The sequence below is a fragment of the Vombatus ursinus genome, unplaced genomic scaffold (assembly GCF_900497805.2).
Source record: "Vombatus ursinus unplaced genomic scaffold, bare-nosed wombat genome assembly UNPS02014798.1, whole genome shotgun sequence".
NCBI lineage: Eukaryota > Metazoa > Chordata > Mammalia > Diprotodontia > Vombatidae > Vombatus > Vombatus ursinus.
This window is the reverse complement of record NW_020954576.1, coordinates 70,946,685-70,964,908: the sequence shown is the minus strand read 5'-3', so window position 1 is coordinate 70,964,908 and position 18,224 is coordinate 70,946,685. Positions and strand designations below refer to the sequence as shown.

At 39.2% G+C, this 18,224-nt stretch overlaps 1 protein-coding gene across 1 annotated transcript in view; it reads left to right on the top strand.

Annotated features, from left to right (window-relative positions):
• Positions 1–1,399: 1,399 nt before the first annotated feature.
• The window catches only part of LOC114049823 (gremlin-2), a 132,123-nt gene continuing 115,298 nt past the window's right edge, over positions 1,400–18,224 (top strand). The window contains exon 1 of the mRNA XM_027871239.1: positions 1,400–1,673. The gene's annotated coding sequence lies outside the window, so the exon portion shown is untranslated. The remainder of the gene's footprint in view (positions 1,674–18,224) is intronic.

The following is an 18,224-nucleotide window of genomic DNA, read 5'->3' as shown; positions in this document are numbered from 1 at the left end:
TTCCAGCTGCTGTTAGGTTAATCATTCCTGGAAATGAGTGTTAGATTCATGAGATTTGCCTAGCTAGAGGAAGAAATCAAATAGCCTATATAAAAATGATCAATTCCCAGCCCTTATTTTTATTTCTTAGGCTTTTGCTACTCTTTGTGTGTATGCATGTATTCATGGATGATGATGATGATGATGATGATGATGATGATGAACTTACCTCACATCAGCTCACAAAGTCAGGGTAACTATTGTACCAAAGGCCTAACAGGAGGTTGAGGATTTTGTTCTAAGCTGAAAATCAAAATAGGGCAAAGTAATTTGTGTAGCAATGGCTACTTGTCAAGAATAACTGTCATTAAAATTTCCATAAGCTCCAGTGAAATTGATGTTGTGGGAAAGGCTTCGGGAGGGTCTATTACAAAGCACAGTGAATTTCTTCCCAATTTTCCCAGCCAAGTTTGGAAAATCTTAAAAGATCTTTTTCCCCCCTTGGGCTCTTCCTCTGCCCACAGGCCAAAGGTCTATCTCTATTCATCCCCATGTATTCAACATTTGAATCCAGGAGCATATGTCAGCTGAGGCTGAATTCTCTCCTCTGGTCAGAGTACCACCTTAAAAAGCAGCCAAGAGCAGAGAAGATGAAAAAAAAATAACAAAAAGAGAAGGAAACTAGCAGGCATCACTCGCAGACCCTCTGATATAACCAACTGAGTTTACTGAACAGAAGAATTGGTCTGGCGTCATTGTTCCAGTTTTTCCCAATGTTGCAGGGTCTGATTTGCATTAGAAACCTCTGCATTCAATAAACAAAAATAGGGATAATAATGACCGAATCGCTGTTGGAAACACAAACCAAACTCAAGCAATGAACCCTTTGCGCTGCCTTAATTGAAGATTTTACTGAAGGAGCCCTCACTTTGGTCAGGAGGCTCATTGGGCTTTTAATTTTACTAGCCTCACTCAAAACAAAAGGACCACGGCTTGCGTGTGTGTGTGTGTGTGTGTGTGTGTGAATGTCAGATCTGTCACACAACGGGCTGCAGCCTTCTTCGTGCATTCTTCACATTGCAAGCCCATCAACAAAAGGAGGAAGAAGATCTGAAGGGAACGAGCGGTTTTTGCGGGCTGGGCGATGGAGAATTCCTCTACATAAACAAGAAGGTTTGGGTTGGAAGTCTGCTAAAAAAAATGTTAGAGCTGACCACAAGGTTGTAAATCCACAGACTGGAAGGAGGAAAAGAGAAACATTGCAAGCGACTGAAGTGTGTGTGGCTGCAATGTTTGTGGGTTAGATGAGAAACAAGCGCTGAGTGAACCAGGGAGGGGAGGGGGGCGGGGGGTGGCTGGTGTGATTTGTTTGGTAATCAGAGCCAATAGAAAGCCTAGATTGTGATAATATACCCATGCAGTGACTGAGAGGAGTCAGAGCTAAGACTCCAGTGCTCCTTTTCACGTCTGTAGCCGGAGACAGCCTGAGACCGTGCAAAGCAAGGCACGGTCTCCCATTTCCAGCTCACTTAGCCTGTGCTCTGTCTTATGGGCATCTGCCGCAGCCTGGCTAAGGCAGAGCTGAACCCGGCCGCAGGAGATCAAACTTAGGCGCCCCTTTGGACTATATCACCCCCAGAGGAGGGAGAGAGAGCGAGAAGAGAGCTGAGCAGAGAACTCCAACAGCATTGCAGGTACGAGCTCATCACAACTCATCTGGCACGGACATGGTTTCTCACTCGCACGTTTTCTGTAGGTTTTGCTCGGTTCTTGCCTTTGCCTTTCCTTAGCTTTTTAGAATAGAACACATAGAATAACTCTCTCATTTCATTCACCCTATATTGTATGCTGTTGACATCCACCTATTGGATTTTCAGGGAGTGTGAATTACATACCTGCAAACTTAGCAGTGTCTTCTCCACCCCCAATACAACCAAGAGATATGCTGTCATGATACCTTTTTGGGGGGGGTGGCACATATTGATGTCCTAGATGATAATTATGTGTAATAGGAAGCAAATAGCTGTCTGACTTCTGTAAAGCAACCTTTTAACATTCCCTGTGGTTTTATTATGTCAAGTTACTATCAGACTTACGTAATCCTCCTGATATAATCAGCGAAATGGAATGACTTTTGCTTGGTTTTGAATCGAATAGGATGTGTTAAGATGCGCTAACTTTATACATATAATGCTCTCCTTTTGTTATAGAAGTTGATAAAAAAATTTTTTTTAAGTTTTTTTCCAGTCCTCTCTTCCTGTGCGCCTGAATCGATTTTTAACATTTGAGCTTAAGATAGATTTTCATTCTATATCTCCATATAGAATGACTTCAAGGAGATCTGGGATTACATTTACAATTTAAAGACTGGGCATACTGATTAATATAATACTTCCAAGGAAATGCCAAGGATGAGTTTGATATTGATGCTAACATGAGAAGAATCTTTGACTTTTGCTGTTGTTGATATGGAGGTTGTAAAAAGAAAGGAAGAGAGTATTGGTAGTTTACCGATGACTAAATTATTTTTCAGTTTTTTGAATCAGGTGACTACGTAATTTCGTTTTTGTCTGTGGATTTCTCAGGGTAAAATTAACAGTTCATTGTAACTCCAGCCTTTCTCAACCAAAGGCAGAACAAGCTGAATGAAAGCTCAGTTAAAAGCCTGCTTTGAATGCTTTGAGTGACTCTGGAGTACATGTGCTCAGCTGCTTTGAATCTCTGTAGAAAGAGTAGCTCCTGCAGTGGGAAAAAAAAAATACAGATTAGGTAGGATTGACTCCACAGTCTTGCAGAGAATGGTTCCTGCAGCAGGTGCAGCTGCAAGTCCAATGCGTTCTCCGAGGCCTAATTAGCACTTTGCATAGCAGACCCCATCCAGACCCCTGCATGCTTAATGCACTGCAAATTTCCCATCTGTTTAGAGCTTCAGCCAGTGCTTAATTCAGGTGTCATCCCCATTCAGTGCCACTTGCCTGTCCAATGATGAGAAGCAAGTCTTGTCAATGATACTTGTTTCATCTGCCTTTGCACATTCAGGAAGGAGAATTTGTATTGTTGTTACCTTGACCTAGATTCTTCAGACTAAGGCTTCTCTTATTTATGCAGGGAAACTCTGGCTTAGCTATTATGTAAATTGACTGAAAGCTGTTCCCATTCTCCATTAATAACTACTCAGTTTGATTTGATAGAGTCTTACTGAATTCCACTAAAAAGATATTTTGTTGGAGGGAGGGAGAGGAATAGATGGAAAGTAAATTCTCTTTTGGGGGGTTATCAGCATTGATCCATTATTTTACTCTCTATGCATCATAAGGGTTTTTTTTTATTAAAGAAAACTTAGTGGCAAGAGGGCAATTGACAATGCAAATTAATGTAGCTAAGACCCAATCAAATACTATCAATTGAATCTAATGGACACGTTTTTTAGTATATATAGTATACTCTTAACCATAAGTAGATTATGTGCAATAAATTCATACTACAACACATACAAAGTAATGAATTACTAACAATGCAACAAAGTTGGAAGGTGTTGAGGGCTCAGCGCAGAGGGAGTGACTCTGAATGTCAGAATCTTCTCTGACAAAATACTTCATGCCTTGATTTTGTAATGTGTGTATCCAAAACTAGCCTATGTGACCTTGGATAAATCCCTTAACCTTTTTGAGTATTGGTTTCCTCATCTGTAAAATAAGGATTAGAAGATCACATATTTACATCTGGAAAGGACCATAGAGTCCATCCAGGCCAACCTCCTCACCCAGGGCCACACAACTAGTAAGAGTCTAGGGCAGGGGATTGGACTAGTGGATTTAAAAGACTTTTTCAAGCCCTAAAACCCAATAATCGGCAGATTGTCGGTTGTTTTGTATTATTTGTACAGTTCTCCAATGGGATAAATAATTCATAGAGTTGACTACAGTTCTATTTCACAGCCAGCCACAGCTTAAACTTGAGGCTTCCTTGAATTGCTAGTGAGGTAAAGTTTAAACAATGTACACTCCTTCAAATCTGCTATAAAATAAACACTTCCTCCCTCAGCTTTCTCCCACTGGAACAAAGAAAGAGCATTAGGCTCTCAAACTTAGCATGGTATTCTTATTGATATGAATAGAACTGACATACCTGGTCAAGGACAGAGTTACTCTGGAGGGTTGTGGAGTTTTGGGTACACTATCAGATAAGGTTGGACCTTCCAATCTGCTACATGCAGGAAAACTTTTATATTTGTTTCCTCCTTGTTGGGGGTACTTTAAGAGTTGGGTTTGTGGGCACTGTGTTTAAAGCCATGATTTATTGTCTTGGCCAGGATAAATTCGACAAAAATTGTGCCTGTGGCAGGAGGGGAAAGATGGAAAAGGGGTGAACACAAAATCATGTTTATGAGAGAGTGCTTATATGACTGTAAATTGTCTTGGGCTCCCTTTCTTATTCCACCACTCTTTTGGTAGTGGACTTCCTTATTTTCACCTCATTGTCTATGTAATGAGTCTTGTGAATGAAATGGGGGGGAAGAGATGAGAAACAACCATTTATCAAGCACCTAATATGTGCCAGACACTGTGCCACGCATTTTGCAAGTATTATCTCATTTTATTCTCACAACAACCCTGAGACCTAAGTGCTATTATGATTCCCATTTTTACAGTTGAAGAAACTAAGGCAGGTGGAGATGAAGTGACTTGCTCAGGGTCTCACAGCTAGTAAGTGTCTGAGGTGAGATTTGAATTTAGGTCTTTTTCACTATGTCCATTGCTCTTATTCACTGATCCTAGTTGCATTTTACCATTCCTACTAAATAAAATGTTAAACCACTCCTCCTGTTAGTAAATGGCTTTGGGGCCATGGAGAGTATGCTAGTCAATGACATTACTCTAGGGTTCTTGCACGCATTCTTCAAGTTATTTTTAGCTCCCATTGTTCATTTTGTAAAGTGCTACATGTTTGTGTTGTATGAATTTTCCTTTCTGAGTTGGATACCTTGAATGTTTGTGGAGTTTCAACTGTCTACTGAACCAGATCCTATTGGGCAAGGCCCATCGATTGGCATTTGGCCAACCAGTGTCATTCAGAAAACGTACTTTACTTAAGCACTTGTTTGAAGAGCTATGTCCTATGTCCATTTGTGGATGAAATATTCACAGAAGGATGTTGCATACAAGATGTTTCATTTATTTATGACATGACAGTAGGCATCCTCACTCTCAAAGCAAGAGGTAAAAGGATTAATGAGTATGTAAAAACAAAACAAAACAAAACAAAAATCGTCACCTGCAAGGAAGACCACATTGGAAGATTACCTGAGACAATAGAAGTGGGAAAATTTTATTGAAGCATTTACCCCATCATGCACAGGTGGGCAGTTAAATATTATCACTTGATTGTGACAACACATACACATAAAGACCAGGAGAGGGCAGTCTTCCAACTCTCAAAAGTGAGTACTACTCTAGTTGGCCATAGAGAGTAGAGAAACAGCTCTGTTTCCAGCCAATCTGAACATTTTCTGCCCTATTAAACGTACCCCTGTTGCTCCTTAATGTCAAGTGCAGTTAAGTTTCTTTTATTTCCCCAAATGGTATTAGCCTTGTCTGCCAGAAAAAGGAAAGTGAGAGACACTAAAAATAGAGCTAGCTTTACTTATGCTTTGTACATACTTAGCTTTGGTCTCTCCCTGCTGCTTTGCTGTTTGTCTTCTTCATATCCTTTTAATGGGGAAATGGAGAAAGAAAGGAGGAAGGAAAAGGGGAAAGAGAAGAAAAAAGGGGCTTCTTAAGCTGACCTTTAATGGTAGATGGTCTCAGCAGCCATGGACCAATGCCACTTCTGGCATTGGATCAATGTGAAATATACATTTGCAGAAGATGTGCTGAGTGCGTTTTCATACCTCTGGTAGTCACCAGTACCTAGGGTACTGCTTGTTTGTTATATTGAGTTTGGGATAACCAGAAGCAGGTTTTTGACAGTGGTTTTAGGAATCCTAGGCATATTTTCCCTAGAGTATGTATAGTAGGGAGTTGTAATTTCCAAGTATCTGGAAGATGATAGATAGCCAATCTTAATGTTAGAGCAGAAAAAGTATATGTGTCTCTTTTTCCTTTTCATAATCTCATAGTCTAACTGATTACTTTCCTTTTTTGCCTCCACATTTCTGGATCAGTCATAAGTCAGAGTTAACTAAGAAATGTCAGGGTTGAAATGGAGGGTAATTGTCATTAATGTTTATGACATTATGTTGCTCCATTCAGTAAATAGTCTGATATTCTGGTAGGTTAGTGCCAAGGTTTGGGAATATCACTCTTTCCTCTTTTTCATTTCTAGATCAGGCACTATAGAGTAAGGAATCCCAATATGTCTAATAGAAGAAAGCTTTAAAAAGTCTTATGATCCCACAGAGATTCTAGTGGAAAGAACTAGAATTTCTCCTGATCCAAAAGAGAGCTAAGGGGAATTCATAAGATACAATAATAGAAGAGAAGCTCCAGAAACTTACACAGAGGTGAATTTTGAGAGGTCTGGAAGTCTCAGGATCCTTTTGAAATGGCCAACACCAAGAATATTGTGATCTTTGTTTTTTGCACTCATGTTGTTAGGAATGTGACACACACACACAAATGATTTTTTGTTTTTGTTTTTTAGGCAATTGGGGTTAAGTGATTTGCCCAGGGTCACACAGCTAGTAAGTGTCAAGTGTTTGGTCTGAGGCTGGATTTGAACTCAGGTACTCCTGACTTCAGGGCCGGTGCTCTATCCACTGCGCCACCTAGTTGCCCCAACACAAATGACTGAATTGTGACACAGACTACTTTTTCAGGAACAAAGAAAAGGTTCCAGTGTGTCTAGAAGGAAAGGGAAGGTAATGTGTCTTATTGTCCTCTCTTTATGACAAAATTGCTCTACCCTTCCCTTTACCTCCAATTTAGTATTTGGCAAAAAAAATAGTGCTCTGATGACCTGAGAGCTTTGATGAATGTAAGTTATTTATTCTTCATCACCAAAAGATCAAGGATAATGCAGTAACAACATGATATTTAAGTAGGAGAGTGGCAAATAACAATTCTGGATGATTGGGAAGAACTGAAGACGTAACAGTGAACATAAAAGACCCTACATCTCTCTTCCTATTTTCAACAGTTAGAATAGCCCTTCACTGATTGTTCTTCAGAGACAGAAATACCAATTCCCTTCTCCTTTTTTTAACATTATTTTCCAATAAATATATTTAAGTCTTAAAAAAATAAATCTCTTTGAAGGAGTTCACCCCATTGAGAGGGAAAAAAAGTAAATAAGATAATAATGTTCTGGCCAATTCCATAAATCTCACCAGAAAATGTATTTCATGGTACAGAATACTATGAAAACACTCCTGGATAATGAATACAGGGGAATTAGACATAAAGAAAAGACAGTAACTTATGGAAAAATTCTCTTGGAAAACAGCTTTTGAAGGACATGACACCTAGAATACAAATACTCCTGAATATGATGTTCATGTTATGGATTACCAGCAATGCCAAACTAAGATCCTCATCTCCTATAATTTATTTAAACAGTGGGAAAGAGAAAAAAAAATACATTGAACTGGGGAACACTTGACTAGCTCGTGTGAAATGCTAAGTTGACTTTGTCTTGTACAAACATTGTCTGCATTAAAAATATTGTTCAACCTGGCGCTGGGACTGAGACTCCAAAGGGCTGGGAGGAACCTAATCTTATCATCCATGGAAAGTTAGCTGCCTTTCACTGTTTTTTTGCAATTATAACACTGACCCTGGGTAATCCATTATATTTTCTTATTATAACAGCAGCATTTTAAAGAAAGTAGGCAGTCAGATACTTTGCTTGAAAGCTCATAAAAATTTGGTAGCCCTGCAGTGAGATTTCCTTTCAGCTTCTTTTGCTCTGAATCTCAGTCTCAGCTGATTGTAGTGTAGTGATTTCCCTTTATGATGCATTTTGTGGTTCAGGGATGACCAAGCCTAGTGCTGCCACAATGTGAAAGGTATGTAAATTTGAGTATTGGCAGTTTTCTTGAATGATGGTGTCTTGCAAGTTATCAGTCCCCCAAAGCTTCAGTTTATTTTAATTACTTACATTTACATAGCCCCTTAAGCTTTACAAAATGTTTTCTCAATGTATCCTTGCAAAAACTCTGTGAGGTAGATAATACAAGTATTATCCCCATTTTGCAGATGAAGAATGAGGAAACTGAGTCTTGGAGAGGTTGTGATTTGAGTAACGTTACACAGCTAATGAGTTGCAGAATTGGAACTTGGAAATAAATCTTCAGGACCCAGATCCTATGCTATCTATGCCATATCATAACTGCCTAGGCTATAATGATTTTTTTATACTGGTGTTCTCATTTTATACTGGTGTTCATAAACCCCCTTGGAACTGATCTTATCAGTCTTTCACAGAATGAGATAATAAATTACAGTATTCTCTAAGTAGGAATTCATTTGTGCATGTATTTTTTGAATGCCTACCCTGAGCAAGGTACTATATTCATCATACACTCCAATGTCAAAGAAGAAAAAGGAAGTTTAAAACAAACTAAAACAGAATAAAACATGATGTACATAGTAAGAAAACTGCTGAAACACCCTGCCTGTCCAAAGAAGATCTGAAGATGTGGAAAAGGCATCAGATCTATGAAGTTAGAAAATCTAGGTGTTAATCTTGGCTTTTCTACTTAACACATTCATAGGGGCATAGATTTAAAACTGAAAGATACCTTAGAGGTCATCTAGTTCAACCCCACCCCTCTCATTTTACACATAGAGAAACTGAGGACCAATAAGTTTAAGTGACTTGTCCAAGGACTTAGAAATAGTAAGTGGTAGGTAGACCCATGCTTCAAATTGAAGTCCTCTGACTCTAAATCCAATGCTCTTCCTACTGCAATCATGGGCCTGGATAAGTCATGTAAGCTTTTTGGGCCTCAGTTTCCCTATCTATAAAATTAAGGTGTTGAACTAAATCAGACGTGTCAAACACTTGAATGCCACCTGCCACTGGAGCCAAATCAAAATGTAATTGGGAAATATTTAGCAAAATAAATAGAACTATAATAGAGAAGAGATAATGTTGATATGTGATTTTTTAAATTAGTATGTGGCCTGTAGTAATCCTTCGGGATGATTTATGGCCTCTGTTTCTATTTGAGTTTGACATCTTTGGACTAGGAAACCTTTGAAGGTCCTTTGCAGCTTTGAATCCTATAAACTGTTTTTCAGTGTTGGTCTAGGCTAGGGAAGGGAATAGCTTAGACCCATGGAGGGGAGCTCCCAGGAGTAAAGACATTTAGCACTCATCTCTTTTCTTAGTTGTCAAGTGGATCTACACATGACCATTACTCTCCTGCCTGGTGCCATGTGTTATGATACCTTCCATTTCCCTTGGGGTCCTTTGTGGCACACTGCAACCAGATCTAACCATCTTATGTGTGATATTTTTGCTTATCTTGGAGCTGTACAAAAAAAAATGTATAGGAGTTGACAGCTAGTCCTAGACCATCTGTTATGTATAGGTCAGGGGTTAGAGTACAATGGTAGGGCCCAGTTTCAGGGAGAGTCTAAGAAGGAATGCTAACTACACTTTTCTTTTCAAAGACCATAAAGAATGTGGTTTCTCCAGCAGTCAGGTAAGGTTTGCATCCATGTCTAAAACAGAGGACAAAAGGTATCATGAATGACTTACATAGCAGAGAAGACTGAGATATATGGCATAAGTATTTACATAAAACTGTCTCATATACTTTTATTACCTCTGATAATGGCTCACATTTATATAGTACTTTACCAGTTGAAACATGCTTTCCTCAAAATAGGCCTGAGGAATAAAGAGTGTGGTTAGTATAATCATGAGTTTACAAATGAATAAACAGTCTCAGGGAGGTTAAGTAATTTGTCCAGTGACACACATCAGCTCTGGACATTTTCTGTGGCAGTCCCACATGCTTGGAATGTTCTCTCTCCTCATCTTTGCCTGTTCGTTTCCCTGGCTTCCTTCAAGTCCCCCAAATCCCATCTTCTATAGGAATTCTTAATTCTAGTGCCTTCCCTTGCTTAATTATTCCCCATTTCTCCTGTATGTAGCTTGTTTTTACAGAGTTGTTTGCTTATCATCTCCTCTATTAGATTGTGAGGTCTTTGAGGGCATAGGTTATCTTTTGCCTCTCTCTGTATCCCTAAGTGCTTAGCACAATGCCTGGCACATAATAGGCCTTAAATCTTTTATTTAATGTTTGTTTATCGACAATGACTAGGTGATGCATTTTCACTTGGGTATAAATTGGATTTGAGTGAGGCAGAGTTGTCTGAAGTGGTCAACCTCACCTTCTCTTCCACAGTTATTAGAGCCCAGTGGCAAGACAAAAGTCAAGAGGACTGGCAATAGCTCTGTGTTCAGTGGATCACTTTGGTGTCTTGAGTGTCTAACCAAGCTCCAAGGGCTTCACAGCACCTGCTTCCCTGGTCTTTATGGCCCATTGAAACAAAATGTTCACATCCACCTATTCTGCCAGGGAAGTTTTCACAAGCTTGGGGTAGACACTCCCCTAACTCATTGACTGGTTTGAGGCCTGTCAATTACCCTCAGACTGGTTTAGCCCATCTGCCTATACATTTTATCGGGTATGACCACTACACATGCTACACGCTTCTTGGAGCCATAAATGACAGCTGGGTGGCAGGTGGACACCAAAGGTATATAAACAGCCCTGAACAGGGCTTGGCAGCCTTCACAACAGAAGTACTAATCCTTCCATGAATGCCACTGACTTACCAGCTACCACTGACATAGCTGGTAAGTGGCCAGGGTGGGCGACAGAACCCTGCCTTTTGACCATAATTGCAGTGGCCTCTAGTGTTACTTCACCAGTATGTTTGCCTATGCCCCTTTCCCCCACCAATAACTGATGTTATAACTTCCTCCAATCTCTTCCTCACTCCAGTCCATCCTCTATGTAGCTGCCAAAGTGATATTCCATTGCCCTGCTCATGAAGCTTTCTTGGTGTCTTATTGCTGTTAAGATAAAATAAGAATAATAATAATAGCTAGCACTTACATGTTGCAAAGTACCTTACATGTTTTATCTTGTTGGGTCCTCACAGTAGTTCAGTGAAATAGGTGCTACTATTATCCTCATTTAGCAGATGAAACTGAGACCCACAGAAGTTAAGTGACTTGCCCTGACTCCAAGTCAAGTGCTCTTTCCATTGGGGAACCTAGACACGAAACTCCTCCATTTTGGTGCCGTTCACAATTAATCTCCAATCTATTTCTGTAGCCTGGTTTTCCATTACTCTCCCCTCATACACTCCATATTTCAACTCAACTGTCTGCTTCGATGTTGCCCATTCCATTTCTTGGTTCTATGCCTATGTTCAGGCTGTTCTGCACACCTAGAATGCTCTCCCCATACACCTCTCCTCCTAGGAATGCCTTCTTCTCTTCAAGGCTTAGCTAAGGAGACCCTTCATATGCAAAGAATTTCTTGATATCTCCAATTGATAAGTGTTCTTTTCCCTAATCTCATACTCAGAAATTACCTTGTGTCTCTTAGTCATTTCTGTAAATTCTATTTTTCCCTCAGTAGTGACTTTGAGCTCCTTGAGACCAAGGTCTATCTTATTTTTATCTTTGTATCTCTAGGTCCTAGTTCAGTGCTTTGCACATAGTAGGTGCTTAACATGTGTTTACTGAAACAATTGAATTGAATATAGTTGCATTGTTATCACAAGAACTCCACAAATAGTGGGGCTGCCCATGCTACCCTACTCTCTGGAAACCATAGGATCTTTCTTTTTATCAATTCATAAGCATATTTTAAGCTTCTTTGTAACTTGATGAGCCTGATATGTTCTGCAAATGAATCTCTTAATTCGTCTCAAGTTATGGAAATGGTTCTAATGGGCTGGGCCTCTGTTAGCAATTGAAACAACATACCTAGGTCAAAATTTGAGTGGGAAATCTGTTTTAGAACAGCATTTTGATAAGTGAATTTTCATTCACATTGATAGGTTGATCTGGGAAAGGAAAAATTAAATCCATTCAGTATAGTACTAACTTGTAGCTCTACAGTCAAAACCATTTTCTTGTCTGCTGTACTCTAAAGATTCCAAATATTTTAGATACACTCTAACACTTGAGAGACAAAATGCTAATGCAATGCTAACATAATTGAAATAGTTTTAAATACAGATATTTTGAACTTAGATATGTTAGAGAATAGAGCTTTCACAGAGCCTCAACCAAACATGTCTCTCATGATATTCCTGAGAGCCTTTTGCCCTGTGTAATAGTTGGAGACTTTTTGATACCGAAAAAGTACTTAGTAATATTGTTTATATTTATTTTGGCTTCACTTACATAATCCCTAAGCAGCTGGACAGAACAGTCATTTCAATGAGAAAATCAATGTGTTAAAAAAAATTGATTCAGTCAAGATTTCAATAACAACCACAAAATTTTAAAGCTGGCAGGGATTGCTGTATCTATCTATATACATGAAATGTCTGCAACATGCCTGGCAACTTATTCTTGAAGCTTATTCTTGAATAGCACTGCCCCACCCCCACCCTATAGTGATGGAGAGCCCCCAATCTCCTGAAGCAGTTCATTGAACTTTTCAAGAGATCTGACTTTTAGAAATTTGTCCATGAAGTCTAAGTGTGCCTCTTTTCCTTGCCACAGCTCTTTAACTAGTTAAAGAGCTGTTAGGTTCCCTTTGCATCTTCTCTTCTTTAGGCTAAATTTTTGCTGCTCCTTCAGTATGCAGGCTGTTCTGTGGAGGTTCTTCAGCTCACCAGTGTCTTTCCTACACTGATTTGGCCATAACTGAACATAATCCTCCAGGTGTGATCTGGCAGAAGAAAAGTATAATGGGACTCTATACTCTAATTCGGGAAACTCTGCCTCTCTTAATGCAGCCCAGATTTACATTAGCTCCTTTGGATGCATTGATTACATATCACATGGTTGAGTCACATAGCAGATCAGTAACCCAGAAAACTCTTTAAGACTATAAATTTCAGAAGTATATTGGTGAAGACTCTTGCCTATATCAAGTAAATAACAGAACTGATCAATAGCTAAAGCATCATAAAGTGCTAAATGATTATATTTGTTTATGTAAGTATTCTACCAAGCTGTAAATGCCTGAAATTCTCCTATAGTTTGGAGGCCCTGAAATTTAACTATGTACCACTTGACTGAAATGTTTGTTTGGGGAAGGACTATTCAAATCTAAGAACCTTAAATCACTGACATAACTCTTCTGCACACGAAGAGGTTTTGGTGATGCACCAGACTTTTAGGATAAACTATAGAACTCACAGTGCCTAAGCCAGTTAAATTTTAGACTATATGAAGGCAGGAAGTATTTCTTCTAACTTTAAAAAAAATTGTCAACACAGCCAACCACAAGGCTTGTATACTGCAAATGCTTAAAAACTGTTAACAATCAAATTGTAATTTAAAAAGAAAGCATAGTTACATATGAATAAAAACTCTTAGTAACTTTATAAGTCATTAATCATTTTGTTATCCTTTCCTGGGTCATTGGGTCCCAAATTTTAGTGTTTTCTGGCAAGAACCAGGAGAATTCATCTAATCTAGGTAATCACTAAAGGGGATCCAGGGAGGTGATACCAGGACTGTTTTGTTTATATTTACTTCTCTCCAAGTGATCATAATTGTTGTTTTTTGTTTTTTGTTTTTTTGGAAAATATGAAACAAAAGTTCTTAGCTCTGAGGTTAGGGAAGGGGAAACAATGGGGAGTTTGAAGAGGGATAAAAAGCTTTGGAAAAGCTGATTTGGTAAGAGGAAATAGTGAATTGACCAGGAAATTGTAAAAGGATTGTTGCAATGAGGGCTCAGTTGAGATTATGCATTGTAAATTTGTAGTGGACCCAGTCAGCAAAGTTTTGTAATTTTTTCCTGGTTTATCCAGCAATATGTAAGTAGGAACCAAGACTGTGGGTAATGGAGAGTAATTCAAGGCTGAGGTTTAGGAAGGCAAGATTGATGATAGGCTAAAAGGGCAAGTGACTAGAGAGAAAAAGACAATGTAAAGTTGAACTGGCTCACCAAGGGGTCAAGATGGAGGAGGGAGGAAAGTGTAGCTAGTGCAGGGATGATGGCCTGGGAAAGAATGGAAGAGTAGAGAAATTGAAGGTCACAATGAGGACAAAGAAAAGGATTAGGGGTAGTAAGGCAGAGGGAGAGGTAGAATGACAGCCTATTATGCTTAGCCAAGGGACTTTCATAATTCATGAATGTCGAAGATGATTACTAATGGGTGATGGCAAGATCAAGGCTATGAGCATCTCTGTGCATAGCTGAAGTGAGGTAAAGTAGTAGGTCATGGGGAATTAGTAAGTTAAAGAACTAAAAAGTTAAGGTGTTTAGGGAAATATCAATGTGCCTAGTAGTATCAGAACAGGAGTTGGGGAGGAGAGAAAAAAACTGTGAAAAGGCACAGAATTCATTAAGGAAAGGAGAGGTTGACAACAGCTACCAGAATTTCAATTTTATGATAAATACGGACATTATGAACCTTAAAAGTGATGGTGGCATAGGGAGAGCCCAGAGTGGCATTGGGGAACAAGGAGTATTCAGATTCCCTGACTGTGACCAGCAAGTTGGTGGTATGAGTAAAAGCGTAACCAGTGCCGGAAAAAATGGTCAAGAAAATTATATAATTAGGAGAAAGCCAGATCTCAGTAAATGTGAGATTGAAGGAACAAGAAAAGGAAAGGTTTAAGATGAAAACAAATTTGTTACCTATAGAATTCCAGGTAGCACAATGGAAGGTCTGGATAGCTTTAGACTGAGGAACTGCATCCAAGGGAATGGGAATAAGGGAGTAGTCACAGTGGATGAAGAATGGAGTTTGAGCAATAACAGCTTGAGGTTTAGAATCACTGGGATGGGTGTGGCATGATGGGGTGAGGGTAGGTCAGTCATTGAGGAGCAAGTTCAGCTTGGATCTCATTATCAGGGTGGAGTTAACCTATGGTATCATGTAGCAGTGTGTAGTTAGAAAGGGGGCAGGTGTAGGCAAAGCCACTGGGGTGGATGTAGAGCTATAGGTGGCTTAAGGATGATGGGAGCAGAATGGCTGGCTGGCCCAGAGAAGTTAAGACACTTCCCTCCTGTCTTGGCAGCTGGTAAAGCAGCTGGTTTTATTGAACAAGCAGCTTTATTAGGTATCTACTATATGCCAAAATTTGTGTTAGATGCTGGGGATTTTTTTCTTTTTCTTTTCTTTTTGTTTCATTTCTCTTCTTTTTTTCTTTTTTCTTTTTGGATGAAGCTGCTTTTATCAATGGAGATCAGTACCTTTTTTGCAGTCTGTGGTCTCAGATGAGGCAAAAAATAGACAGTTCCTCTTTTGAAAGAGTTCACATTCTGTATTAGGGAGAAATGGTATGTACTTAGAAAATTAAAATTAAAATGCATTTATGGAGAGAGCTGTTTGTTAACAATGGAATAAGGGTTCCAAAGGCCATAATTGAAAAATAGAGTTGAGTAGGATAGAGACATGGGAATGGTAGAGTTGATATGGATGGTTATAAGAAAGCAATGAACAATAATAAAAATTAAGGACTCTAAGAAAACATCTTTGATTTTTATGTTTATCTGCAATATTTTCCCTGTGATGTTCCTGGTAAAATATAACATAAAACCCAGAAGATCATATTCTGACTGTCTTCTGTATGTAGGTGTAAAACAGATATTATCCTGCAAAGAAACAAGGATTAATTTTCTTATAAGATTCTGCTTTTCCCTTTCATGCTCTCTCCCTTCACTCCACCTGGCTTGCCACTCCGGAAATTTTCAATCGGAGATCTTGATGTGGCATTTGTTAGTGGTAGATTTTCTGAACTGTGAAGCAACCTGCGAGCTACCCTCTCACAGTAGCTTTTGACAACATTTAGTATCATTATCATGAATAAGGAGCATCTGAACATTAAGGCAATTTGTAGCCAGTCTGTTCCTGCTGGAAGTCACTTTTGCAGAGGAGCCAAGAAGAGACATATAACTCTTCTGGATGAGTATTGTGTTTGTAAAGTATATGTGTAAAGGTTCCATCCCTCAGTGAATTGTATACTTTTTCTGAGAGCTCCCACCCTGCCTGCCCTAGTTTTGGAAGCCTGAGACTTAGGTTTGAATTATGAGTCTGTTCCCTTATTCCCTATGTGACCTGAGGTAAATATTTTAACCTCTTTGTGCCTTAGTTTCCTCAGTTCTAAGGGGAGTTGAACTAGAAGAGAGCCTTTCTAGGTCTAGGCTATGTTCCTCATGATCTCTAGAATCCCTAATAGCTCCAAATCCTCTGATCCATGTCATAGACTTTTTAAATTGCCTCCTTCTCAATGAAGCTTTTCCTTATTGCCTAGCCCTAGACAAAGACTTATTTCTCTGTCCACTGAACTTCCATGGAAATTATTATTTTTATCATTAACATGGGTCTTAACATAAGCTGCCTTATATTCCATACATATTATATGTATTATCTCCCTAAATAGTAGTCTTTTACATATGGTAGGCACTCAACTATTTGTTGGATGAATGAATGAATGATATCCCTATTTTCAGACTAACTGTGGAAAAAGTATGATATACAGAATGTTAAACCTGGGCAAAGGTTAGGATACTAGTCTCAGTTCTGATGTTAGTGTGGAATAGTGGATAGAGTGTTATACCTACAGTCAAGAAGATAGATGTTCAGTCGTTTTTCAGTCATGTCCAACTCTTTGTGACCCCATTTGGGATTTTCTTGGTGGAGAAACTGGAGTGGTTTTGCCATTTCCTTCTCTAGCTTATTTTACAAATGAGGAAACTGAGGCAAACATGGTTGAGTGACTTGCTCAGGGTCACATAGCTATTAAGTGCCTGAGGCCAGATTTGAACAGATGAAGATGAACCTTCCTCATTCCAAGCCCACTGCTCTGTCTATCCACTCTGCCCTAAGGCCTGGGTTCAAAATGCAGCTGCCCTTAACCATGTGACCATGGGCAAGTCACATAACCTCTGAGTCTGTTTCCTTATTTGTAAAATGAGGAGGTAGAAGTAGATATCTTTTGAAGTCCATTCCAATTCTAAATGCATTATTCTATGAATCATTCTAAGCTTCAGTTATCACCAGTACAAAAAAAGGAAGTTGATTTAGTTGATTGCCAAAGTATTTTTTAACCATATTTTACCTGTGTAAAAAAATTGTGACGTAGGCATAATAACCAGGCAAAACTTAAATGCATGGATAGAGATACTTTTAAGCCTGTGTTTGGACGATTTTATTGTTGTTATCTTTCTCAGTCCCCATATTCAGTGACAATTCTGGTGAACCATACATTCTATCCTGTACTCCCAGTTATTGCTAAGCACCCCCTATGTGCCAGGCACTGTGCTAAGTGCTTTACAGATATCTCATTTGATCCTGTCAACCCTGGAAGCTAGGTGCTATTACAGCATTTACGGTTGACAAGCCTGAGGCAAACAGAGGTGAAGTGACTTGTCCAGGGTAATACAGCTAGTAAGGGTCTGATGCTGAATTTGAACTCAAGTCTTTCTGCCTCCAAACCCAGAACTCTCCACTGGGCCACCTAGCCTTCTGGTTAGGCCATGCAGGGTCTAAGACGAATAACATTATGTGTTTCTACTCCCACTTTTTCTCCTCTTTGCTCAACTACAATTATACATTGTTTATATTTTAGTGAAATTTGTCTAAAATTGCAGAATTTTAGAACAAGAAAGTATCTGAGAACATGAGCTGTCCCCCTCATACAGATGAGGAAATAGGCACATAAAGATTAAGTAACTTGCTCCAGGACACACTAATTTAGTGGTAGAGCTAGGCCTAGAAACCAGGTCTTAAAAACAAACAAACAAACAAACAAAAAAAAAACAGGTCTTCTGATTTCTAATCCAATTTTTTTTTCTTTTCACTAGACTGGACTACCTAAGCCCTAGTGTCTGGTCCCTACAGCAACTTAGAAAACATCCCCCTTTCCCAACATTGAGGCCAAATATTCCCAATTTTCTGGGCTATGGCCATGGTTATGGTTTCTGTATCAATAGTAGCTGTTGTTGATTGCTTCAATCAGTCAACCATGTGCTAGGCAAAGAGTTGGGGATCATAGATGAGATGGTCCTTCTGTCAAGGAGCTTACACTTTAATGAAAGAGAAAAGGGGGAGAGGAGCTGTATGTGAGTAGCCAGCATTTGATAT